At 38.4% G+C, this 26,331-nt stretch overlaps 2 protein-coding genes and 1 long non-coding RNA gene across 3 annotated transcripts in view; 2 read left to right on the forward strand and 1 right to left on the reverse strand.

The window, feature by feature from the left end:
- KCNB2 (potassium voltage-gated channel subfamily B member 2) overlaps positions 1-26,331 on the forward strand; it is a 504,596-nt gene that overhangs the window by 406,875 nt on the left and 71,390 nt on the right. The window lies entirely within an intron of this gene.
- Positions 1-26,331, reverse strand: part of LOC138170641 (uncharacterized) — a 61,932-nt gene that overhangs the window by 3,841 nt on the left and 31,760 nt on the right. The window lies entirely within an intron of this gene.
- TERF1 (telomeric repeat binding factor 1) overlaps positions 16,857-26,331 on the forward strand; it is a 207,246-nt gene continuing 197,771 nt past the window's right edge. Inside the window, exon 1 of the mRNA XM_069100116.1 lies at positions 16,857-16,868. The gene's annotated coding sequence lies outside the window, so the exon portion shown is untranslated. The remainder of the gene's footprint in view (positions 16,869-26,331) is intronic.

Raw genomic sequence — 26,331 nt, forward strand, 5'->3', positions numbered from 1 at the left:
CTCCCTCCCTCCCTCCCTCCTCTCTCTTTCATTTCTGTTTACATATGTACACAGATACACACACATTTATCTATTTGGTCTAGAATTATGATTTCATCAGTATAGGAAACTTCCAGCTTGCAAACTCCCTCTACCAATCTACATTTGACAGAAATTAAGTGCTTTGCTCATGGATACTCAGCCAATACTTGTCAGAGTCAAGGATCCTACATGGTTCTTCTTGATTCCTAGGCCACTCTGTCTCTATAAAGTGCCATATACTCCCTACATGAACTGTTAATATGAATACATTTTAGTTAACATATTTGCCTTAGTTCCAGCCACTATAAAAAAAATGAGTCGAATAGAAATAGTTTGTAGGAACCTCTACTATAAATGGAGTGGCTGAACTAGAGAAAGAACAGCATTCTGCTCCATTCAGGAACCTGATCTGGGTACACTGACCCAAGGAAGCTATGCTGTTCGACTGAATTGTGACCCAAACTCAAGCCTCTTAAAATTAGTTTTTAATGAATGGAACTGCTTATTAGGTTACCAATGGATTACCAAAGCTTCACAGAGCAAGTTATATAGAATGAGAAACTAGTGCATTTCTACTTCAGTTATATGTATACTGTAACCATTCTGATTTAACACCTGATTTAATCTGCCATTGACTCCTTCTGAATAATATTACAATATAGGAAGACACAGGATTCTTATGATGCTGAAATGCCTTCTTTACTGGAACATTTTGACACACCACATTAAACACACAGGGAAAAACACTTTTGGATGATTTTTGTGCCATTGTTGTGGTTTGCCTGAGCACCACTGCCCCACCACACAGGACCTAGCAACACGTGGCTTTTGAGGCGGCAGGTTTCCCACCCCTGATTCTAGTTGAAGCTCTTTATTTTATAGATGAGAAAACTGAGGCCCAAAAAGAGGTAATGCAACCTACCCAAGGTCATATGACCATTTGTTGATACAGTCAAGACTAGAACCCAGATCTGGTCTGCTATTTGTTAAATTAGTATGATTTACTCAAAGTAATTGCAAAAGAATTATGAAAAGAATTAGAATTCCAATAAAAGAAATTGTATGCACTGAAGCATTAACTTTCACTCGAGTTTAGGAGTATTCAGCCATTCATTCAATTATAGTTCTCTCTGGCTCAGGATGTTTCCCCCGTGCTAGACATTACACTATCTGCTCACTAATATATAGTACAGGGAACCAGCTGTGAAACATTTCTTTCAGTACAAGAAGTTGGCTAGCCTTAGATATGGATACTTAATAAGCTTACAGAAAATAGGCCTTTTGTTTATGCTTCTGTAATATTGCCTTGTAGACTTGGCTGGAGAATTTCAAGTGGTTACTTAAGGTAAAGAATGTACCTTGCTTAAGGGGGAGTTACTAGGATAGGTCTGTGATATAAAAAGAAGCTGTTGTTGCTTCAAGCACCACACAGCATCAGTGGTCACTTGGGTCCATTCATCAATCACATGTATGGCACACAGCAGCAGGACAGATATCCTGGCCATGAACTGTTGCTGTTCTCTCCATAGAAAAGACATACAATAGGAAGTAATCGGCTCATATCTAAGGTAAGCTGTTAGAAAAACAGACTCAAAGTGGATCATAAACTATCCATCCTGAGACAGAAGTCCCATTTCAAACACTATTTCTTCAGTGTTGAATGATAAATAATATCCATCCTGTCATTTCACTCCATAGTTGTGATAGACTGATGGCTGTCTGTGGCAACTATATTCAGAGATGACTTTCTTATTAATTGCAACATGTCTAACTTATAAGGATGTCATGAGGATGAAAGAGAAAAGGTCTGTAACTTGTAGAACTTAGCAGAAATGATCCACATCAATATAAAGCAGTATCATTATTAATATAATTTCTCCATGAAATAATAGGTGATTTCATCATTCTTTTGGAAGCAGCTATGGCCAGTGTATACTTTTAAAATCTGAGTAACCTTGTCATTAGAGTGGGGATTTGATCTTGGTTCCTTGAATTTGGCAAGTAGGTAGATAGAATAGATAGACAGACAGATAGATGATAGATAGATAGATAGATAGATAGTTAGATAGATAGATAGATAGATGCAGAGAGAGAGAGATACAGAGAGAGATAAATAGGTAGATAGAGAGGGAAAGAGGGATAGAGAGAGAGAGATAGATAGATAGATAGATAGATAGACAGACAGACAGACAGACAGACAGACAGACAGACAGACAGACAGACAGATAGATAGATAGATAGATAGATAGATAGATAGATAGATAGATAGATAGATAGATAGATAAACTGCATTTTTCTTGCTTTTTGGAGGGGGAGAGGAGAGCAATTGGGGTTAAGTGATTTGCTCAAGGTCACATGGCTAGTAAGTGTTAAGTGTCTGAGACCAGATCTGAACTCAGGTCCTCCTGACTCCAAGGTCAGTGCTCTATTCACTGCACCACCTAGCCACCCCTAAACTGTATTTCCATGTAATCCTGCATAGTTTATTCATTTAAAAAGATTCAGAGACGGGATCCATAGATTTCACCAGTCTGCCAAAGGCACCCATGACATAAAAGATAGATTACGAACTCCCATATTATAGCATTTCCTCCCTACCTGAACTGTTAATATGAATACATTTTAATTAACATATTTGCCTTAGTTCCAGCCACTATTAAAAAAAATGAGTCGAATAGAAATAGTTTATAGGAACCTCTACTATAAATGGAGTGGCTGAACTAGAGAAAGAACAGCATTCTGCTCCATTCAGGAACCTGATCTGGGTACACTGACCCAAGGAAGCAAAAATATGAACTGAGGAGTACTTGTGTTCAGCCATGGTTCTCAATGGAGTTTCCACTAGAGTTCTCAGAGGCCAGAGTAATTTTTCCTCCCCAAAAAATCTGTAGTGCTATATCTTCAGAGCTACTTTTTGACCCGGGGATCCATTCCTTGTGCCTCTCTTTGCTTTTCCATCATGAACCCACCTATTGATCAACGCAAATCTATTTTGACCCACCTATTCCTTTAGGTTGCTGTTATTTCTTTTTTCTGCTGGAATATTCCTTCTCACAGCTTCCCCATAGGAAAAAAAGAAAAAAGCAACATAGGTTTCTACTTTTTTCTTTTCTCTGTAGCCTTTGAAATAAATGTACAACTCTATTGCAAAGAAACAGCAGTTTAAAAGAGAAAACAAAAAGGGTAAGTGACAAAGCTGAAAGATCTTAAATACCTCCAGGTTTGGTTGATGTTCAGTCATTTTAGTCTTCTCTGATTCTTTGTGACCTCACTTTTTCTTGGCAAAGATATAGGATGGTTTGCCATTTCCTTCTCCAGATCATTTTACAGTTTAGGGAACTAAGGCAAACAGGATTAAGTGATTTGCCCAGGGTCACACAGCTAATAAGCATCTGAGGCCGGATTAAAACTCAGGTCTTCCTGACTCCAGGCTAGGAGTTCTATCCATTGTACCACCTGGCTGGTTTTTGTTGAAATAGAAATCCAACAAACTGGGCTAGCCTCCTTTGACTGATTACTCTTTGGTTCTTTTCTCTGGAGTCAGCCCTCTTGTGAAGGAATCAAAGATACAACTAAGGAAGCCTTTAAAAAAAACATTGAACTCTTGTCCTAATGTGACCAAAATCTAACCACTGAATGGGCTGACTAACAGGATTTATGGAGATACCACTCTCAGTTCCTAATTTTCCCAAAATCCTGAGCTATTGATTGATGGTAGATAAAACGCTTCAGGTTTCTAGTCTAAAAGAGATTTGCATTGATCAAATTGTTGAGTCTGCTAGGATTCTCAATACCTTCCACAATTTGTTCCTTACACTTTCCTACAAGTATGGGACTACTGTTAAAAGAAAGCACTTGCCTTCTAGTCTCAAAGATTCCTTCCTTAAGCTTCAGACCATCTTATTTCTTTGTTTTTAATTGGAAAAAACTGCTTTATTCTGATCTCAGAGTTCATCAGTTCTTTCTCTTCAGATAGAGAGCATTTTTCATCATTAGTCCTTAGGAACAGTTGTTACATCAATCAGAGTAGCTCTTTCACAGTTCCATATTGCTATTACTATGTACAATGTTCTCCTGGTTCTGCTTGCTTCGCTTTGCATCAGTCTTTTCCCAGGAATTTTTAGTTTCAGACCACCTTGTCTTGAGTATCAATTCATTGCAATATACTTTTTAAGTACCAACTGCATACAAAACACTGTGTAAGGCAATAAGAGAAATATAGTTTATATAACTTATATAAGTTAAGTTTATATAAACCTGCTCTCATGGAACGTATTGTCTGTTTTAGAAGGGTATAGCACACATATATGTCCCCCTGATGTGACTCCATGTTGCTTTCTCCCAGAGCTAACTCTGTCTCAGTACATGGCTCACAGGCCCCCATTTCCATGGAATGTTCAGCATCAAACTGAAACTTGTAACAAAAGCCTAACTGGGGATATACTAAGGCTTGCCTCCATGAACGTTGGAAAGCCTATGACTGAAATCTCAGCCCATCCTCTCCCCAAATGGGAAGAACAAGAGAAGTTTTTCTGGTAGTGATGATATCATAGATTTGCAAGAAAGCTGAGGTCTGGTATGATGAGCCTTAAGATCACTACTACTACCACAAGGAATGAGAGAGATAAGAGCTGGGATAGGATGTAGGGTTGAGGGGGGCCACCTCCAAGGAAGATGAAGGAAGGATAGTGCAACACCACCCTACTATTTTCACTGTCCCAATCAGAAGTAAAATGAAAAAAAGACTGTAGTTGATTGATGAGGAGTCAAGTACATAATGGCAGAGTAACTTACCCTATTTCTCAGATGCTAATGTAAAAGAATAAAACTCCTACCTTGCTTTTTTATTGAAAATGTATATAGATGATGGTAACCATACAACTGGCAGACTTAAGAATCCTTAAGATTTTTGTAATCTCCTTTGCGGGAGAGTTCAGTGTTTTAGATTAAGTTCACATACCATTTGGACAACTAGGTGACACAATGGATAGAGTGAAGGACCTGAACTCAATAACACTTGTCTTTCTGAGTTCAAATCTGACCGCAGACACTCACTATCAGTGTGACCCTGGGCAAGTCACTTAACCCTGCTTGTTTCAGTAAAATAAATGGCAAGCCACTTCAGTATCTTTGTTGAGAAAACTCCAAATGGGATTTAGTCGAATATGACTGAAAAACAACTGAACAACAATACAAAGATCATTTTAAGTGGGTCAGAGTTCTAAAACTTGCAGAACTATTTATCATTCCTCTCAATGTGGTCACTTTCCATTGCATTATGTGCTGAAGTGAAAAGAAACCTAAATGGTGCCTCAAAGCCCAAGAACAAGGTGGCCAACTGCAAAGAAAGATCTAACCCCATCTGTCAAGATCCCAGGGCTTGTTGGATCAGTGGAGCCATAAACATTTGCCAGCTACAATAGAGAACATCTCAGGGAAATCATTTTGTGGTGCATTTTGTGAAAATTGTTCCTTTTGGCAGCTTCTACTAATAAACTGGCATCTCAGCAGTGCAACTGTGATTGCAATAAACTGACATCCACAGCAGAAAGGGTATTGACTGTCTTTCTCAGACACATAACATCATCCAAAAAAAGCACTACATCAGATGTTTCCACAGTAGCCTTTCCGGTGCTCTCACTTTGGCCCATTTCTCTGCCTGGGCCAGGAGAACCTCCTATTCAGATTTAATCTGTTCATATAACACAAAACTTGTGTGTGTCAAGTGAGGAGAAGACAGAGAGGGATGAGAAAGGACTGAATTGTTATTTAAATGGATAATCTGTTTTACCATTTGTTTGTTGTTGCTGTTGTTTTTAATAGGGGACAAGGGGCCTTGCTTTTAGATCCAATTTATAACTTGAGGATTTTTCTTTATGAAAGCTACTATGACCATAGAAAGTTATCGCTTGGGGTTGGTTGGTAAAAAGAGGTAATAGACTGACTACCAAACTGAAAGTCTACAGAGCCATTGTACTGACCTCATTATTGTATGCCTTTGAAACCTGGACTGTATACAAGTGTCATGCCAGGAAACTGACTCACTTCCATTTGAATTGTCTTAGGAAGATTCTGAAGATCACCTGCCAGGATAAGGTAACAGATACTGAGGTTCTTTCTCGAACTAAACTGCCAAGCATTCAAATTCTACTGCAGAGAACACAACTCTAATGGGCTAACCACATTATTCAAATGCCAAAAGTACACTTGCCTAACAGATTATTTTATGGTGAACTCAGACTGGGCAAGCGTTCACATAGTGGTCAGAAAAAGCCATACAAGGATACTCTCAAGGTCTCTCTTAAGAACTTTGGAATTGATTAACATGGGAGATACTGGCACACAATCATCCAGTATGGTGTTCCCTCATCACAGAATGTGCTGTGCTCTATAAGCAAAGCAGAATTGAAGTAGCTCAAAAGAAATACAAGATACACAAATTTAGAGAATCCACCCCAAATGTTCACATGGTCTATTTGTGCCCAGCCTGTGGTAGAGCATTCCAAACTTGTATTGGTCTGATTAGCTACAATCAGACACATCGAAACTGACTCTAGCATAGTGATGTCATTTTGGTCCTCTTCCAGAGTGAGGGACAACCACCACCCAAATTTATCTTAATTCACGTAAGCACTGGTGATATATAAAGAGGCAAAAAGATAGTCCTTGCCTTCAAAGAGCTCACCATAATCTGGGAGAGACAACTAACAACTATGTACAAACAAATTGCATATACAGGATAAACAGGAAACAATTAAGAGAAGGAAGGCACTAGAATCAAGAGGGGTTGGGAAAGGTTTCCTATGGAAGATGGGATTTTCATTAAAGGAAGCCAGGGAAGTCAGCAGCCAAAGATGAAGAGGGAGAGCATTCCAGGCATGAGGAATAATGAGAGAAACTGCCCAGAGCTAAGAGATGCACTGTTTTGTTAATGGAACAGGCAGGAGGCCAATGTCACTAAACTGAAAAGTACATATGTAGTAGGAAATTAAGTGTAAGAAGACTGAAGACTGGAAAGTTAGGAAAGCACTAGATTATGGCAGGCTTTGAGTGCCAAAGAATTTTGCATTTGATCCTAGAGTCAATAGGGAACCCCCTGAAGTTTTTTGAGTAGAGGGTAACATGATCACACCTGGGCTTTAGGAAAAGGACTTTGGGGGCTGAGTGAAGGATTGATTGGAGTGGAAAAAAAAACCTTCAGGCAGGAAGACCCACCAGCAGGCTACTGCAATAGTCCAGGAGTGAGACAGTGATGGCAGAATCATAGGTGAGAAGGGGGCTATTTGAGAGATATGACAAAGGAGAAACCAGTAGGTCATAACAACTTGGATATGGAGAATGAGATAGAGTGAGGAACCCAGGACATTGTCTAGGTTGTGAACACGAAAGACTAGGAAGGTGTGTTATTCTCAACAGTAAAATCGAAAGTAGGAGATGGGGGGAAAAGGAGGAAGATAATTAACTGAAACCCAAGCTGAACTCATCATAGTTCCTCCTAACCTAGAGTGCTTGCATCCTCTGGAAAAGGTGGGATCTACATGACCAGAGGAGTTTATCTCTAGGGGCTTCTTTCCTTCTTTCTAATTCTTGACCAAAAAGACCCTTAGAATAAATGGTGTTTAGTAGACTTTTCCTTCTTCCTCAATTATCTAATTCTCCTTCTTCCACAACTGATGATTTGCTGCTTCTATGAGTTCATTGACACTGTCTACTTCTACTCACTGATTTTACCCTGACTGTGTGTTTGTAAATTATGCTTCAAGTATGTCTGCCTCACCACCACCAATCCCATCTTTCCACCCAAGGTTACAAGGAATATATATTTATATCAGCCATGATTCTCAAGATTACCAAGCTCAGTCTCCCTCAGGGCATCATTACTTCTAGGATGGTACCACGTGACTTATTCTGAAGAGTCTTTGGTGGACTGGGTGTTGACCCAATAGTAAAAAGCCATTAGGTGTTTACAGGCTGCTCCTGACCACGCATTTTTGTGCCTTAAACCATAGTCAGAATTATAAGAAAGGATGGCCAAATCCGGAAGGCATAATTTTATTTTCTCTTTCTATCCAACAAAGGGATGGGGGGGGGGGGGGAGTGAGGTAATGACACAGATCCTCGGCCAGATGCAATGCAATGTGGATGATCTACCCATTGGCTTCCCTTCCCAACCTGGCATTTAGAAAGAGGGAATTCCAAACTTCTGCCACTTGTAATCTGAGAGGATAGGGTTATTATGAGAATAGCTTGATTCACTCTGAAAAGAGTTCATTCTTCCTTTTCTTCTGCTTTAGAGTTACCTCAAAGCTTAACCCTGAGGGGAGTGAGAACTTACAAGCCATCAATTTAAAATTTCCCTTAGTATTTAGAAATATTATTCCTCATCTGCCTTCTTTTGAAATGAAGGTCAGGCTTTGATATACAAGAGGTGACATGAGACAAATATAGCTTACTATTGTATTTTTGGAAGAAGCAGTAAAACGCAAGTGTGGACTTACCCTATTCCTCTGCTCTCATTTCTCTATTTAAAATGACTCAGAGTTATTTCCCTATCAATCAACTATAGGGCTCTCTTTGCCTTGCTAGATTTTTCTTTAAAAAAAAAAAAGTACAGTATAAGACTAGCTGAGAAAATTATCATCGTGACCAGAACCTCTTTGTTAAATATGTGTAACAAAATTACCTGCAAAGATACAAAAATTCATGTGATGCTGGGTTTCTTAATATTGGGACATGGCACAACATGTTACACCAGCCTCAGATCAACATGACAGTGGAATTTAATGTCCTATCCTCCTTATCGGCTGTCAGTGAGTCATACTTTTGACCAAGTTCACAGATTAAAGCTTCTGGATTGGCTGTCAGTGAGTCAGATTCCCACCCAGTCCTATCTTTAACACCTCATCTAGCTAAGTGAAAATAGCAGCTATAGACAAAAAAAATGGGGGGCCAGATATTTGGAATCCTGATCTTCATTATTCCCAGCCCTAGGGCTGTTGGAGCTTACCCTCTAAAAGTGATCGTTATCAACACAGACAAAAAAACAAAAGGGCTTGAGAATGCTAGATGGCACAGTGGAGAGAGTTCTGGTCCTGGAGGCAGGAAGACCTGATTTCAAATCTGACCTCAGACACTTAGTAGCTGTGTGACTCTGGGCATGCCACTTCACCCTGCTTGCCTCAGTTTCCTCATCTGTAAAATAAGCTGGAGAGAGGAATGGAGAAGCACTCTAGTGCCTATGCCAAGAAAACCCCAAATAGGGTCATGAAGGAATAGGACACTGCTGAACAGCAATAAGGATGTTTGGTCAAACAATGAACAGGTGCAAGAAGTAAATGAGTAACTGGAGTGTTTATTTACAAGGACTTTGCCTGAGCCAATGCTGTCTCTTGACCATCTGTAACTACCTTAATATGTCAGAAAAGGCCAGTACCACCACAGTAGCAAAAATAGGAGGTGGTGTGGAGATCTGGCCACCATCTGGGGCCCCAGAGATACAGGCCAAAAGGCATGGCACTAGGGGCCTGATTCTCACTCCATCCAGTTTGTGCCAGAAAGACCCTCGGAACAAATGATATTTAGTAGCATGTTCCTCCTTCCTCAGTTATTTACACAACTGACAACTGACTGCATTTATGAGTTCACAGATGCTACCAATAAGCACCCTCTGCTTTGGCTTATTCCAAAATCCTTCCATCCAGGCTTGTGAACATTTTATTACATAATAAAGGGACTCCCTGTAGTTTTTGATACTGTTTACCATGACTTCCTCCTCAACTTCCTCTCCTTTCTTGACTTTTGCGACACAGATTTCACCTGTTTCTCTATTTGACCGTTCCTCTATCTCCTTTGCTAAATCATCATCTATCTCCTTCCCCCTTAGTATTCATATTTCTTAGAGCTCCGTCTTGAGCCTTTTTTCCGCTCCATTTGTACCCTCTTTGACCTCTCAGCAACAAGTGTGGATTCAAGTATAATCTCTACATAAATGGTTCATATAGATTACAAATGTGTAACCTGTATCAAATTGCTTACCATCCCAGGGAAGGGAGAGGGAAAGGAAGGAGGGAACAGTAGGATTTGAAACTCAAAACATTTTTTAAAATGTTAAAAATTATTTTAACATGCAATTGGGGAAAAATAAAATTTAAAAAAACAAATTATTCATATATACATGTATGTGCATTTATATATATACATGCACATATATGTATGTGTATATGCATGAACACAAACATGTGCATATACATGATATAGAAAGATATATACATATATCTCTACATATCTCTTTATATGTGTGTACATAAATACATATATTGTATACATGTAAATATACATATATATATACACACATACACATATGCATATATATCACCCTAATCTCTCTCCTTTTCTCCAGTCAGGCATCCTCAACTGCCTGTAGGAAAGGTCCTTCTGGATATCCCATAGGCATCTCAAACTCAGCATTTCCAAAATGGAATTCAGCTTCACATTCTCCCACCAAACCCACCCCTTATCCATTCAGTTGCCAGGTCATGCCGAACCTACCTTTGACTACAGAACTCAGATCTCTCCTCTTCTCCCTGCTCATCCAGCCACCACACTTCACCACATATATTGTATTAGCCTCCTCCCTGGTCTCCCTCCTGCTAGCCTCCCCCTCTCCTATGGATCATGTTGAGCAGCCAAAATCATCTCCCTAGATCTCAGTAGATAGGGTTCTAAAAGTCTTTCTAGTCTCACACCAGATGGAGCAAAAATCAGGATCCTGGGAAGCTTTTCCTCATATTAAGCCTAAATATGCTGCTTTACAGCTTCCCCCAACCTCTGAAGTCAAACTGTACAAATCTGATTCCTGTCCCACAAGACAATCTTTCTCACACTTGATGGCATTTATCATGTCCCTCCTGAGCCTCGACTCATTCTCATATATATGGCGTGGCCTTAACGACCTCTACTCTAATCAACTCCCTCAGGATGCTCTCCAGTTTATCAATGTCCTTTCTAAAATTCGGTGCCAAGAAATGAATACAATATTCCCGACATGATCTGAGGGCAGAGTATAGAGCGACTGAGTTAGAGCTTGAAGCCATGCCTCTCTTAATACAATCCATGATCAATCACATGAATTTTTTTGGCTGTTGAATCTACTGGTCTGAACATTTCATTGCTAGCAGGGTTATCTTCATACACAAAGGAATAACAGCCATTCTATTTTTGCAGTCTGACTAAACTGTAATCCATAGTTGGGATACAAGTCTCTTAATTAAACCTTCATTCAAAGGCTAGACAGTGAAAGAAAAAAACCTATAGCCAGGTGAGACTATAATCAAGAGAAAAGGAATTAACTTTTCTAATCTCCTTTTTTCCTCTGCCCCATTCCAAATATGTATCCATTTTTGCTCTCCCATTCTCCAATCCCCACATTAACCAGTGGAAAAAATAGTCACTTTAGGTCACAAAAGGAAGAATGCTGTATTGATACTATATTTTAAACTCTTCTTACTCATCCATGGAAAAGAAAGAAGAGGGAGAGACAATGGACTTTTAAGAGGGGACAGAATCTTGTAGTCACTTCTCAAGAAGTTGTAGCAAAACACCTAAAGTGTTTTCCTCTGAGCTACTCACACACTGGTTACCCTACGTTTAAGTTACCCCCATGCAGGCCTTGCTCACTCACTCTCACTCTCAGCAGCAGCCAAAGAAAAGCAACTGAAAGCCACTTGGAACTTCCCTGTCATTCAAAGGCCATTAAATTTTTATGTAATGAAAAGTACTTTTTTCCAAAAATAAAACCCAGAGTTATCATTTCAGTAAGTTGGGGGGGGGAGGAAGATGTACAGTTCTTTTTTTTAAATAACAGAGAGTAGAGTAGATCTGTATCTTCAGATTTCTAAACCCCTTCTTGGTAATTCTGCAGTTTTCCCTTCTTTAAAGAAGAAACAATGAGAAGCTGAGGGCCACTAGGTGAGGCAATGGACATTGTTGGGCCTGGAGTCAGGAAGACTCATCTTTCTGAGTTCAAATATGGCCTCAGACACTTACTTGCTATGTGACCCTGGGCAAGTCACTTAATCTTATTTGCCTCAGTTCCTCACCTGTAAAATGAACTGGAGAAGGAAATGGCAAACCCTCTACTATCTTTGCAAGAAAACTCCAAAAAAGGGTCATGAAGAGTCAGACACAACTGAGACAACTCAAGCACAACCAGAGTTTGAGCCTTCATTTTATGAGTGTCTCTAAAAAAAGTGTGTTACTCCCAAATCCACCTCCACCCCACTTCGCATCAGCCTAGTAATTATTATGCTTCTGCTACAACTGAGTAGCATATGCATATGCATGCTATTCTCCTTCTCTGGGCCTCGTCTGTAAGCTCTTTACTACACTCAGAATCATCATAGTTAGGAGTCATACACAGGCTGTCCCCTGTTACTGTTCCCAGTTACTTCCTCATCCCTATCCAAGTCACCCTTCTCTTTCCCAAATTCTGATAAGACCCAGTCCTTCCATTTCGTTAAGCCTGTGGAGCCTCTGTTCAGTTATTGAAAGGCTGCCTTCCATATTAGAGCTCTTCCTCAGGTACTCCTTCTGTCTTCTCATAACCACAGTATAGGTTTACACTGAGAGTTGGAAGGGACCTTAAATATTATTGAGTATTGATTTTGCAGATAAGGAAACTGAGTCCTTGAATGGTGTCAAACTCAAATAAAAACTGATCTGCTGGTCTCATACTGACTTGGAAAACCACAAATTAACATCTGTTATGTTGTTTTATTTATTTTGGTACGAATTTCTCAATTACATTCTAATGTGATTTTGGCAGCCCCAACATGCTTTGGAGTTTTATGGGTTTCTCAAGTTTGACACCTTTGCTCTAGATATTCATTCATTGTTTGTTACCATGAGGTGCTACTTCTCTTTAAAACATAAAAATGGTAATCTCTTCATTAAAATAGTTACATTTAAGGAGACACTATATTAAAAATGATTGTTATTCAGTCACGTCCAACTCTTTATGACCCCATTGGAGGTTTTCTTGATAAAGATACTGGAGTCGTTGGCCATTTCCTTCTCCAAATCATTTTGCAGATGAGGAAATGAATGCAAATAAAGTTAAGTGACTTGCCCAGGGTGAAACAGTTAATAAATGTCTAACAACAGATTTGAACTCAGATCTTCCTGACTCTAATCCCAGAACTCTATCTACCTAGTTGCCCATGAAAGATTCTTACTTTAAGACAAACTTTCTTTTAAAACCACAAAAATCTAAGAACACAGATTTAGAGCTTTAGGAAGTTACATCAGAATCCATTGACTCCAACCCCTTTATTCTTACTGTTAAAGAAACTGTAATCAAGAGAAGTTAACTGACTTGCTCAAGATAGAAATAACACAACAACCCCTTCCTAGCTTACCACACTACAGGAGCATGAGATCTTATTTTTCTCTTTTTTGTCATCATTCCCGGTCCTTTTATGCTTTTTAACTACAGAGAAAGACTTTCACCAAACAGGTGGCATTTGTCCCTGAACATTTGCCCTCAAACAATTAAACTCTGCATTATTGCTATAAAATAAAAACAAAATTCCACTGCCAGCTCTTCTCTTGAACCAAATTCTTTGTCTCAATCTGCCTTACTCTCAACCACTAGTGAAAAAGAAAGCACCATTAAGGGAGAGGCATAATCCTTACATTCACCTCTGTAACTTCCCTTTTTAAAAATCCTTCTTCCTTTCTCTCTGTGAGTAGATAAGCCATACCAGAAGCTAAACATTTCATTTCTCTTCTTGGAAAGAATAAATACGCCATTTCTTCTCAATCAGAAAAAAAAAGTATTTCCCCACATAATATTATTTTCCACCTCAGGAGATCAGTCCCCATTCATTCATCCTCTTATTTGTTTATACCATACCAGAGTTAATTATTAACCCTGGTTAGTTGATATCTCTTAGCAATCCCTCAGCACTTGGCTTCTTTGCAAACTTCCTCAGAAATATTTAAGTGACTATATCCCTTCAAATGAACAAAATCAACAGAAATTTTAAAAGGAAAAATCTAATCTCATTATGGCAACATAAAGCATTAACTAAGAATTACCATCAACAACCTAGGGTTACTAAGGTAGTTTAAAATCATTGACCAGAATTGGAAGGGACAACTAATTGACACCATGGATAGGGTACCAGTCCTGAAGTCAGGAAGACTTCTTCCTCAGCTCAAATCTGGCCTTAGATACTTACTAGCTGTGTGACCTTGGGCAAGTCACTTAACCTTGTTTACCTCAATTTCCTCATCTGCAAAATGAGTTGGAGAAGGAAGTGGCAAATCACTACAGTGCCTTTGCCTAGAAAATCCCAAATGGGCTCATGAAGCGTCAGACATGACTGAAATGGCTGAACAACAACAGTGGCAATGGAAAGAGAAAACCAAATAATCTGATATTCGAAATTAAGGTCACACTAAACAGATGCTCAACATGAATTTTCCAGAAACTGTACATGTTCTACTAGCAACAAATACTAAGGCTAAGAGCACACGCAGTGTGCACAAGCATTCATTGTCCTTTCCACGGAAGACGTTTCCCACTTATGGCCGAATGAGATTAGACGGAGAAGATTGTGGGGGATACTCTAACCAGATGCATTTCTGTGTCGGTTCATTGAGCTATCACGTGAAAGAGCCCATTTAGATTCTGAGTATGGTCCTAATTAGAAAACTATACAGATTAAAAGTACTTTCTACTTATCCAGAAATGGCCCAACCACCTAATTTAAGAGCAACTGTTGCTGACACCCTTTTTTGTCCTACCATAGATGGAGCCTGAGTTGTACTGTTATGGGACTATCCTGAGAGTAAGAACAGGGTGAGCCATATCTAAAGATCTGTATGAATGGGGGGCTAGGATCCAATTGAACCTGCTCAATAAGAATGATCCAGAGGGGTGCCTAGGTGGCACAGTGCCACTGGCCCTGGAGTCAGGAGGACCTGAGTTCAAATCCAGACTCAGACACTTAACACTTACTAGTCATGTGACCTTGGGCAAGTCACATAACCCTAATTGCCCAGTCTTCCCCCCTCAAAAAAAAAATGATCCAGAGAAAAAACAGGAAACCAGAGCCAAAGAATCAATACTAAGAGACATCTGTCATGGTAGAGTTCGTGACTGAGTATAGCTCTGCCAGTGACACATCTTACATACCTAGCTTAATGTATAAAGGGCATTATTTGCTTGTCTATTTTTATTATTTTGAGGCTGGATATCCCTATCTTGACTAGCAGTCACTCAAAGCCAATCCTACTGCTGATCACAATGAAACCCTGGATCTACTCCCTTTTCGACATGGGCCTATTTGATCCTCCTTAGATATCCTGGTGCCCTGTCTCCCACTCCCAGGAGATCACCATATTGTACTTGACTTACTGTGAACACCTGGTCAACTTTAAACCTACTGCAGCTGGTGATTATTGAATCAATCCGCCAGCCTTAGCCTCTCCTGAAGCAGGAATCACTGGCCTGTGTATCACACCTGACCCAGACCATTATTATGTACATGTTCTGCCCTCACCCACAGTCATCTCTGCCAGTCTTTTATGCCTGTACCAGCTATGGGACCTGGAAACATCCTATGTAACTTTCCACATCTACAAATAGTAGTAGTAACAAAATAAATCAAATAGTTACTTTAAGTGACCAGTATGAAATCCTTGAGGATGTTTATTTAAATAATCATTGAAAGAAAGGAAACTTCCAAAATACATGTTGGGGACAACTGTACCCCATCATATAGGTGGGTTGGGTTAATATAAATGATTGGTTTTACTGTATGCTGTGACTCTCTCTAGGTCTGTAGAGTGTGTGTGTGTGTGTGTGTGTGTGTGTGTATCCCCAGTCATGAGAATAATGACTAACAGAACATACAATATTACCAAGATTCCCTCTGCTTCTAATAAAAGTCTGGGTTAGACACCCTTTAGACTTTGCAAGGCCCAGCCTACCTAAACTGGTGTGTGGGAAAGTGGATAGAGCACTGGGCCCAAGGTCAGGAAAACTTGAGATCAAACCTGACCTCAGATACTTAATTAATTGTATTAGTTTTGTGACCTTGGTCAAATCACTTAACTTCTGTCTACCTCAGTTTCTTCAACTGTAAACTGTGATAGTAAATGCTCCTTCCTACTCCAAACTTTCTGTGAGTATCATATAATTATTCATAAAGTACTCAGCACAGTGCCTGGCATATATAAGACATTTAATTTCCTTTCTTCTCACTCTTCCTTACCCTGGATAACCCTCTGTTTGCCTTTTTCTTTCTTTTATATCCTTCTCCACCCTTCCACCAACTTAACACATAGTAAGCATTTGATAAATGTTTTATCTATCTATTTATCTCTCCCCATAAGGAGGTTGGGAAATATGTACAGAATTATTATGGAAGCAATCACAGTGATAAAAGTGGAAAATTCAGAAGAAATACTGAGTGACAAGTCTGGGGATGTCGATTTTGGTGTTACTTCATCCATTAGTTGTGGGACCTTGAGCAGTCACTCTACTTCTATAAACCTCAGTTTTCTTATCTATGAAATGGAAGAATCAGAATAAGTAATTTCTATGATATTTTCCAGCTACAAACTACTGTACTATTATTTTATGTTGTTAATTAATTAGTCATGTATATAAACATGAGTTACTATTATCATTACTATCAAGGCACAGTATATAATCCAACTGCTGGTGCTTCTCAGCAGAAGTGAACATAAGCTGTTCTCAACCCTTCATAATTATTTTATTTAGAAGAAATAGCAAGAGCCATATAGGAAAATAATTAAAGTGTAAGGAGTACATGGGGAACTCATTTCATTGAGCAGACTTAAAATGAATTAGAAATGTATTTTCACCATCTGCTGCTGTTACTGCTCTTATGAAATTTGGGGATTTACAAATTACAGTTTGCCTAACACTAAATCTGAGACTAGAAAAATCTACTGCAGAATCTGTTACCCCAGGGATACTTTGTGGATTACTTTGTAAATCTTCCCAGCTCATAGAAACTGTACTGCCTAATGCTTCCCTAACATCTGAAAGGCATTATGGATGCATTTGAGGAGATGTGGCTGTGACAATTATTGCTTGTCATGGGGCATCATACCAAATTTCATATTTCCAAAGTACTTTACAACTGTTAACAAGTTGCTTCTCCCAGCATCCCTGGAAGAGAGGGAGTACATCTATAACAACACAGTCTTCATTTTACAGCTCAGAAGGCTTAGCTTCAATGATGCTAAGTGGCTTATAAGCCCAGCAAGCCAACCTAAAGTAACAGTGAAAACTAAAGCTTCAGCTCTCTCCATCAGGAAATATGTGCAAAAGGGAGAGAAGGTGTGTGGTACAGCTGGCCTGAGTCAGGAAGATCTGGATCAAAGTCCATCCTTTTTCACATATTGGTTGTGTATTCCTGGACAAATCATTTAATTTCTCAATGCTCCCATTTGAATGTCTGATGAGTATTGGCAGAAAAAGCTTCCTTAATGAGAGTTCCTCATTCCAATGATATCACAGTTTCAACAAAAAGAGGAGGAGAGAGGAGGGGAGACCAGGGAAGGGGAAGGAAGAAGAAGGGAAAAGAGAGGAGAGGAGGGGAGGGGAGACCAGAGAGCAGAGGGAAAGGGAGCCAGGGAAGACTCACTGGTCTTGCATGTTAACAGAGTAGGCAGATACTTAAATATAATTTGAAAGCAACAGAAAGGCTCCTCTGACCCTGAACATTTCCCCTGAAACTTGATAATTCATGGAGAGTCATAACTTTAGGTTAATAAATTAGCCTCTTATAATGCAAATAACCCTTGGGAGAGGTTTTTAAAAAAAAAATTATTCTGGCTTTCAGTCATGCACAAAATTAATTTAATCAAACCACATCTGAAGTATTCTGTTTAGTCTTAGGTGATATCTTTTAGGAAGGACACTAGTAAGCTAGAAAGCTCTTAGAGGAGGACTGCCAAATCCCTTGAAGGAAGTCAAAATGTTTAGCCTAAAGAAGAGAAAACTCAAAGGAAATAGTATCTGTCTTCAAGTATTTATTTGAAAGACTGCTGTGTGAAAGAGATTGGACTGGTTCTCTTTGGCCCAGAGGAGCCCTAGGGTGAACTTCTGAAGAAACATATTTAGAAATATGCAAAAGTGAAAGGGGTTGCCTCAGATAGTGTGCTCTCCCTTATTGGATGAACTCAAGCAAAGATTGGATGACCGCCTGTCAGGTTGTTATAATCAGGGATGCTTTTTCAAGTATGGGTTGAACTACATATCTTCTATTCACTTCCCAATTCTGAGATAGCCTAACAATCAAATGCTTTCATTGTTCCTGGGTACAGATGATTGAAGGGATGGGATTGTTGATAAGATGAGAGTGTGAAACAGTCTTGGAGTATAGGAAACTAGATAGAATAGACCTGGGTTTCTTTTACCACAGTGGGGGAATCTGAGCACAAGGGCACTGGGAGCCTGCAATTTAAGGACAAGAAATACAAATCTCCTTTAAAGGATGAAAAAGAAAATTTTGCCAAAAGACCTGAAATGTAACACAGAATTTAAGGCTGGAAGAGACTTTAAAGATGATCTAGTTCAATCACTAGTCTACCACTCACCCCCATTTATGGATGAAGAAACTAATGTTCAGAAGAGATTATTAATGTACCCAATGTCACATATCTAGTAAATGGGAGAACTGGGATTATAGCTCAGGTCCTCAGGTTCCAAATCCAGTCCTTGCCTGAAACTTCACACTGCCTTTCCAGCTCTTTAGTAACCATGTAATTGAGCAATACAAAGTGTGAAAAACTTGACTTTAGTCATTAATTGCAGTCTTATAGTGTGACCTGGTTGGATAAAGGGTCAGTCTGATAATGAAAAGCATCTGAAATCAGATCCTACTTTTGATACTGGCCTGTGACCAGAGACAAATTACTTAGTCTCACAATACCCAAAACCATGTAGGGGCGAGGAGCCTGCAGCCTCAAGGCCACATGTGGCCTTCTAGGTTCTTGGGTGCTACCTTTTGACTAAGTCCAAATTTTACAGAACAAATCCTTTTATTAAGGGGATTGGTTCTGTGAAGTTTGGATGCAGTCAAAGGGCTGCTCTTGAGGACCTAGAGGGCCACATGTGGTCTCAAGGCCACAGGTTCCCCACTCCTGCAACTCTTTAAGATTTAAAGTTATACTGGGGTTGCTGATCTGCACTAGTGAAGGAATTAAACAGTACCCTACAATGACAAAAATCAACCAATCTAGAACAACAAAATCCTCCCTTATCCTCTAAGCAAAGTTTTTAACTTACAAAATGGGCTTAAATTTTCCAGATCAGTGTTAATGAGCAGTGAGATGACAATGTTAATTGACATTTGCATAATGCTGTAAGGTTTTACAAGTCAGCCCTGGGAAGGTGGGCAATATTAGAAACAACCAATTTTGCAGATAGTTAGTGATAATAATAATAGCTAACATTTATATAGCACTTACTATGTACCAGACACTGTGCTAAGCTTTACATTTATCATCTCTCTTGATCCTCACAACAATCCTGGGAGATAGGTGCTATTATTATGCCCATTTTAAAGATGAGGAAGCTAAAGCAAAAGAGGCTAAATCAGGGCTTATCGTGTGCCAGGCCTAGTGCTAAACACTGGGAATACCAATACGTACATACAGAAAGATAGCTCTCAACTTCAGGGAGTTTACATTCCAACAGGGGTGTCGGGGGAGAGACAAAGTTACCTGGGAGTGAGGACCTGGTAGAGAAAGTGTGAGAGCCACCAGAAGAAGAATGCGTGTGGTTGGTCTGGCCTCTCTCCTTTAAATGGGGGTTCTGGGAGAAGTTATTCAATCAGAGGGAGAGGCTGTAGGATAGAGGGTATTGTCAATGTGTGAATTCCATAGCTGAAATGAGTTTCCAGGATGAAAAGGTTTCCAAAGCATCAAAGAGGAAATCCAGAGTAGTTCCTGGAAAGGAATAAGCATATCTAGGGTCACATGGAAACAATGTCAGAGCCATGATCCAAACTCAGATACTATACTTTCACCACTGTACTACCCTGTCTCTGAGGTAGCTGTGTATTAACCATTTTCTTATATGACTCCTACTATTTCTTCGAAGTAAAGCAGCGACGAAAAATGGAGAGTGGTTTGTTTACCTCTGCTGAGAAGTAGCTTTGTATTCTCAGATATGAGTTCAAATCTTGACTTTGCTCCTTACCAACTGAGTGACTTTTGGAAAAATCACTTAACTTGTCTAGGCTTCAGCTTCTTCATCTGTGGAATAAGTTGAACTAGACTGGGGCTCGATCAGGGCCAAATACAGCCTGCTGCATATAGCTGTACCATTCTGAATTTAGTATGGCTTTTAACAAGTCAGCCCAAAACAGGCAGTGTACCTCTGGATTTCACCCTTGCAGACCTCTGAACTAAATTATCCATAAGATTCCTTCCTGCTTGAAATCTCATAATCCTTTGATTCCATGTGATCTCAATAGGGATCCACAATCTAAGTCTTTATAGATGAAAAATAAGGGGTTTAATTTAGTAGCTATTTTTAGTTTATGGCTATTTTGATTGTAAGGTACTCAGCATAATTTTCTAACAAAAGTTAAAAGAGAAACAAGAAAATTTATGTTGTGATTTGATTCCTCCTCCTTTTGTGAGTTCCTGAGAATGGTATGCTTTTCATGTAGTTACGTATATGTTTCCCAGCTTTAGGTAACTGATGATGGATGGCAGTAGCCACACTGAAGTAGCTTTTGTCTTCCCTATCTGAAAAATTAGGTGACTCTGAGTTTAAAGAATAAGTTGAAAGGATAAACTAGTATCTAGCAAAGGCCTAGATAGCTTGAGAAAGAGAATTATTTTTGTTCAGAAGCACAATGGACTACCCCTCAAAAAAATTCTCAGACACTTAGTTGAAAGGTATCCTATACAGAAAACTCAGATGGATGAATAATCAAGGCCAAGGGAACTCAGTAAAAATTGAATCAAACTTGAACTTTCACGTAGATAGATAGACAGACAGACAGATAGTTAGACATAGAAAGATACACAAAACCATACATACATACACATATAATATACATATATATGCACACATACATATTTAAATTATGATCCATTACTAGTGTTATTGTCCTGTCTAGAATCTTAAAGCTGGAAATTATTTAGTACAATCCTTATCATTTTATAAATGAAGAAATTGAAGTCCAGTGAAGATTAAACGACTCCCCCCAAAAGTTACACAGTTTATACATTAGTAATCTTCATTCCTGGTAGGAAAAAAAGCAGCATCAGTTACACAAAAAAAAGAAAGAAAGAATAGTCTGAGAATGGACAGCAAATAGGAAGGAGTTTTCTAAAGGTCAGAGCCATGACTAAGATGAGTTGATCAGGGCTTTGTACAGGGTGCTGATTTAATGAATGTGATGAAATCTAATACTATTTGCAGTCTTCCAGCAGCATCAACAACAACAACAAAAAAAAAATGCTTAGCACATACTTAATGAGAATAACTAGTTAAAACAGGAATCTATGAGATGGTATGTTGGAATAAACTCCTTCCCCACCCTACCCTATTCTCTATAAATCCCTGATCACTTGTTTCCTGAAAGTTTTATGATATTTGCTCCAAAGATGGGCTAAATCTGGTCCAGAAAGGCCTAGATTTGACTCTGTCAAGGCTATTGCCATAAGTCAATCACAAGTTTTTAGAAAGTTAACATCAAAGTCAAGGAACTAGTAGTTAATATTCTATAATCAAAAAGACACCACATGTGGCAGCTAGGTGGCACAATGAATAGATCACCGGCCCTGGAGTCAGGAGGGCCTCAGTTCAAATTCAGCCTGAGACACTTGACACACTTACTAGTCATGTGACCTTGAGCAAGTCGCTTAAACCCAAATGCCCTCCAAAAAGAAAAAAAAAAGACACCACATTAGGTGTCCAGAAACTTGTTAGCTGTATTTGTGTATATACATATACACACTCCTAAATCCTTCTTAAAACAGTATACTATTTCATCTTGGTAGTTACAAAGAACTGGTGTCCATTATCTTTTGTATATTTTAGCATCATCCATTTCAAGTTGGAAGGAACCTTAGAGATCATCTACTCCAACCTTTTCATTTTACAGATAAGGAAATGGAGATTCAGAAAAGTTAAATGATTTACCTAAGGTCACATGGTGATAGAGCTGCTATCTGAAACTCAGGGCCTCTGCTTCCAAACCCAATGCATTTTTCACTAAACCTTACTCATCCCTCAGCCTGTTCTCTAGGCTAACTGGTTTCACTTTTCACATTCCTTATATCCTTTTTTTCTTTTCTTAATTCCCTGTGAAAGCTGCTAGAAAGGCATATTTTCCCAACATTTTAGAACCCTCAGTGTGTAGTACCTACAGTTTAATTAAAGGACTGTTCAGACAACTATGTGAAATCATCATTAAGAGCAATGAATTTATTTAAAGAAAACATAGCAATAACAGTCTAGCTCTGTCACCATAAACCTTGCAAAGCCAGCTGACAGCAATATTTGTTCTGGACTGCTTCACTGAGAATATTTCAGGGTTTGAACTCAGCCTAATGACTGTATGTGATTGCATTTGGAAGATAGATAAAGCTATGAGGTTTTATGCTAGCTGAGCAAAAAACCAGGTGAGCCATACTCTGTCTGCATTTGCTATCTATATAGAATTCAATTTGCTTTAAAGTTACATTTATCAATACCAAATTTCTCTACAGAAAATATCTCATAGTCATATGGGAATAATGGATCATAAAGGATAATGTCATAATAAGTCATAATGGATCATCAGTTCAATACCTGGGCATAATCAGTAAGGTGAATTTTCATTTTTCATGGACATTATTTACCTATTATACATAGACTCATGACTGTCTCAGTAAAAAATGTAACATTTCTCCAACATTATGTCAGTGAGATTTCTCAGAGTGCCAGACCTGGAATCAGAAAAAACTTGAGTTCAAATCCAGCCTCAGAAACTTACCAGCTGTGTGATCCTGAGCAAGTCACTTAAATGTCTGTTTACCATAGTTTCCTCATCTGTAAAATGGGGAAAATAATAATGTCTACCTCCCAGGGTTGTTGTTAAAATTAAATGAGACATTGATTGCAAAGCATGTATTACTCATTATTAAATTTAAACTTTCCTAGTTATTGATCCCTTTGTACATTTCATGTGCCTAATCCTATTCCACTGAATTTATCTGCTGCTCAATTAAGGGAAAGGATGTATATCTGTCATTTGCTCTTTTTGGATTGTTGGGGTACTTCCTTGTTTTAGTTTGATAGATGTTTTTATCTTTTGATGATTTTTTAATGAAATTTATACTTAAGCTAGAGACTGGGATTTAACTTTGTGACCATGTACAGTTGTCACTTCAAATTGCTGAAGATAATGAATCAGCTGGGGTACAGTTCTAAAAATTGTTTATTTTCATGGAGTATTCTCTATAGTCAAAACATATACTTTTACCAAAGTATTCTGAAGCACAACCCCTCCCCTAGATTAAAATTCTGATATATTCCCAGCATTTCCTCACTCAGCCATACCTACAGGTAGGATTCTTTGTCATAGATTATAGTGTGTTCACATAGATTTACTAAATTCCTACCATGTACAAGGTAGAGTAAAACATCTACATGTGCTTCATTGAATCAATATGTTAAAGGTGAATATGTCAATATTTTCAAAATTAATTGATAGATTCAGTGCAATACCAAAAATACCTATGTACTAGTTCATAGAATTAGATTTTTTTTAAAGATTTATAAAAACATATGGAAAATAAACAGGCAAAAAAAATTTAAACTGAAAAAAATCTGATGAATGTGGACTTGCCTGCCAGATCTTTAAATATGCTATGAAGTTAGTCACTATTAAAATAATCTGCTAGAAATATACAGAAGAGACAATGTAACAGAATAAAGAATACCAACAGAAAAAAATGATATGCTATAAGTTCATATTTGATCAATTTAAGATGATACAATATTGAGAAAAGGAATCATTATTCAAAAAATTGTTGTAAAAATAAACTGTAGCACTGTAATGCAGAACTGCACCAAAAGTGCCTTTATACAAACAGCTCAAACCACATACTATAATGAATTCTAATTGGATCAGATATATAATTTTTTTAACATTAGGAAATGGAAAAAAGAATGCTATCTTTCTCTCAATAGATCAGGAGAAAAAAAATATATATTGAACAAATGAAAGATTATTGGAGAAAGTATATTATTTTTGATTGCCTAAAATAAAGGTATATTATATAAAAATTAATATTTTATCCTATGTAATATTAAATTAAGCAAATTGGAGAGAAATGTAGTATATATTTCATATAAGAATCTGTCATACAGGATCTATAATGAACTGATTCAAATTTACAAGAATAATACTCATTTCCCTATGAATATGTTGTTTTAAAATATAAGGAGACAGTACTCAAAGGAGAGAATCCACTTGAACCTAATGATCAGAGAAAAGCAAAATAAAATAAGATACTTTCTTATACTCATCAAGTTGGCAAAAAGTTGAAAATGATAAAAATTCAATGGCCAATAGAATTTAAGCTCCTTGAGGGCAAAGATAGTTTCGTTTTTAGAACTTACATTCTCAGTGCCAACTAAGAGAATTGTCAGTGTTTAGTATTGCTTATTGAATTGAATTGTCAGGGCTATAGGAAATAGGCATCATCGTTTACTGCTGGTGAAGCTATCAATTGCTGTAGTCTTTTTCAAAAGCAATTTGGCAATATACAACAAAAGTTAAAAATGAAATTGTCATTCAGTCAATAACCCTGGTATAAAATTAATATGCATAAGTGGATTGTTGTGAGAATACTTGATGAACCTGTGATTTCAGTATTTTAGGGAACTCCCTCAGTGGACACAGAGACAACCCAGGATAAGGCGATGCGGATAAGTATTAGGGTATTGCCTGAGCTTGTTGTGTTTGTCCTTTTTCCAAGAGACCATGGCATCAGGGAAATGATGACATGACTTGTCATTGACTTGGATTTGAATGAGGGAGGACAGTGCAACATCACCAGCCTCACTTTCTCCTCCAGAGCCATTTGGATCCAATGACCAGATATTCGTCAGGATAATTGGAGATGACTGGATCCAATGGGAGACCCTGGCCCTTTTAGGCTTTTCAGGTACTCACTTAGAGTGAGGTAACACCCATTCAGTGAATAGGCCTCTTTAAGAAGTGAGTGAAGGGATGGCCCCTTTAATTAGAAAAAAAAGAAAAAAATCAAGCTGGGAGGGGAAGACCCTCAGGGTTGCTGTTCCAAAGAGACACAGTCACCATTGACATTCAGTCTAAGCCTAGAGGGGGGCGACTAGGTGGTGCAGTGAGGCTAGGTGGTGCAGTGAATAGAGCACCAGCCCTGGAGTCAGGAGGACCTGAGTTCAAATCTGGCCTCAGACACTTGACACACTAGCCATGTGACTTTGGGCAAGTCACTTAACCCCACCTGACCTCCAAAAAGCAAAAAAAAATAATCTAAGCCTAGAGGGTCCAAAATACAGCCATTAAGTGCCAGAGGTACATAGCTGTAAAATGACTTGCCTATGTTCTCACAGTCAGTGTGTCAGAAGAGATTTCAACTCAGGTGTTCCCCATTCCAATCCCAGCACTCCATTTACTCTGTTGCACTATATCTCTATGCAGGCTATTAAAGGGTGAAAAAGTTTTATTAAAAATGGAAAAATACAGATCTGTTCAAAAATAGTCACAATGATTTTTAATAATAGTGGAAAGTTCAAACTATACAAAATCATATGATGCCTGAATCAGCATGGATTATCATGCATTAGGCAACTTTACCTATGGATTTATGAAGTGCCCACCATATGTAAGGCAGAAGGATACCTAACACAAGTGGTATCAACTTTTTAATTGGTAATCAACATTTTAATCAACATTTTAAGGGTAAATAGGGCAATACTTCTCACATAAAGTTATAAATTATAAATTATTCTAAATTATAATGAACAAATTTCTCTATGAAATATGAATTACAATCACAGTGAAGTATTTGAGAATTTAGTATAAAGGATTCTAAAATTCACATGGAAAAGCAAATAGTTAAGAATATTTTTAATAGAGGGGCAGCTAGATGGCGCAGTGAATAAAGCACCCACCCTGGAGTCAGGAGGATTTGAGTTCAAATCCAACCTCAGACACTTGACACACTTACTAGCTGGGTGACCTTGGGCAAGTCACTTAACCCCAATTGCCCTGT

This window comes from Petaurus breviceps, unplaced genomic scaffold (genome assembly GCF_028583685.1).
Source record: "Petaurus breviceps papuanus isolate PSGF00001 unplaced genomic scaffold, PetGlider_PUasm1.0 38, whole genome shotgun sequence".
In the NCBI taxonomy this organism is placed as follows: domain Eukaryota; kingdom Metazoa; phylum Chordata; class Mammalia; order Diprotodontia; family Petauridae; genus Petaurus; species Petaurus breviceps.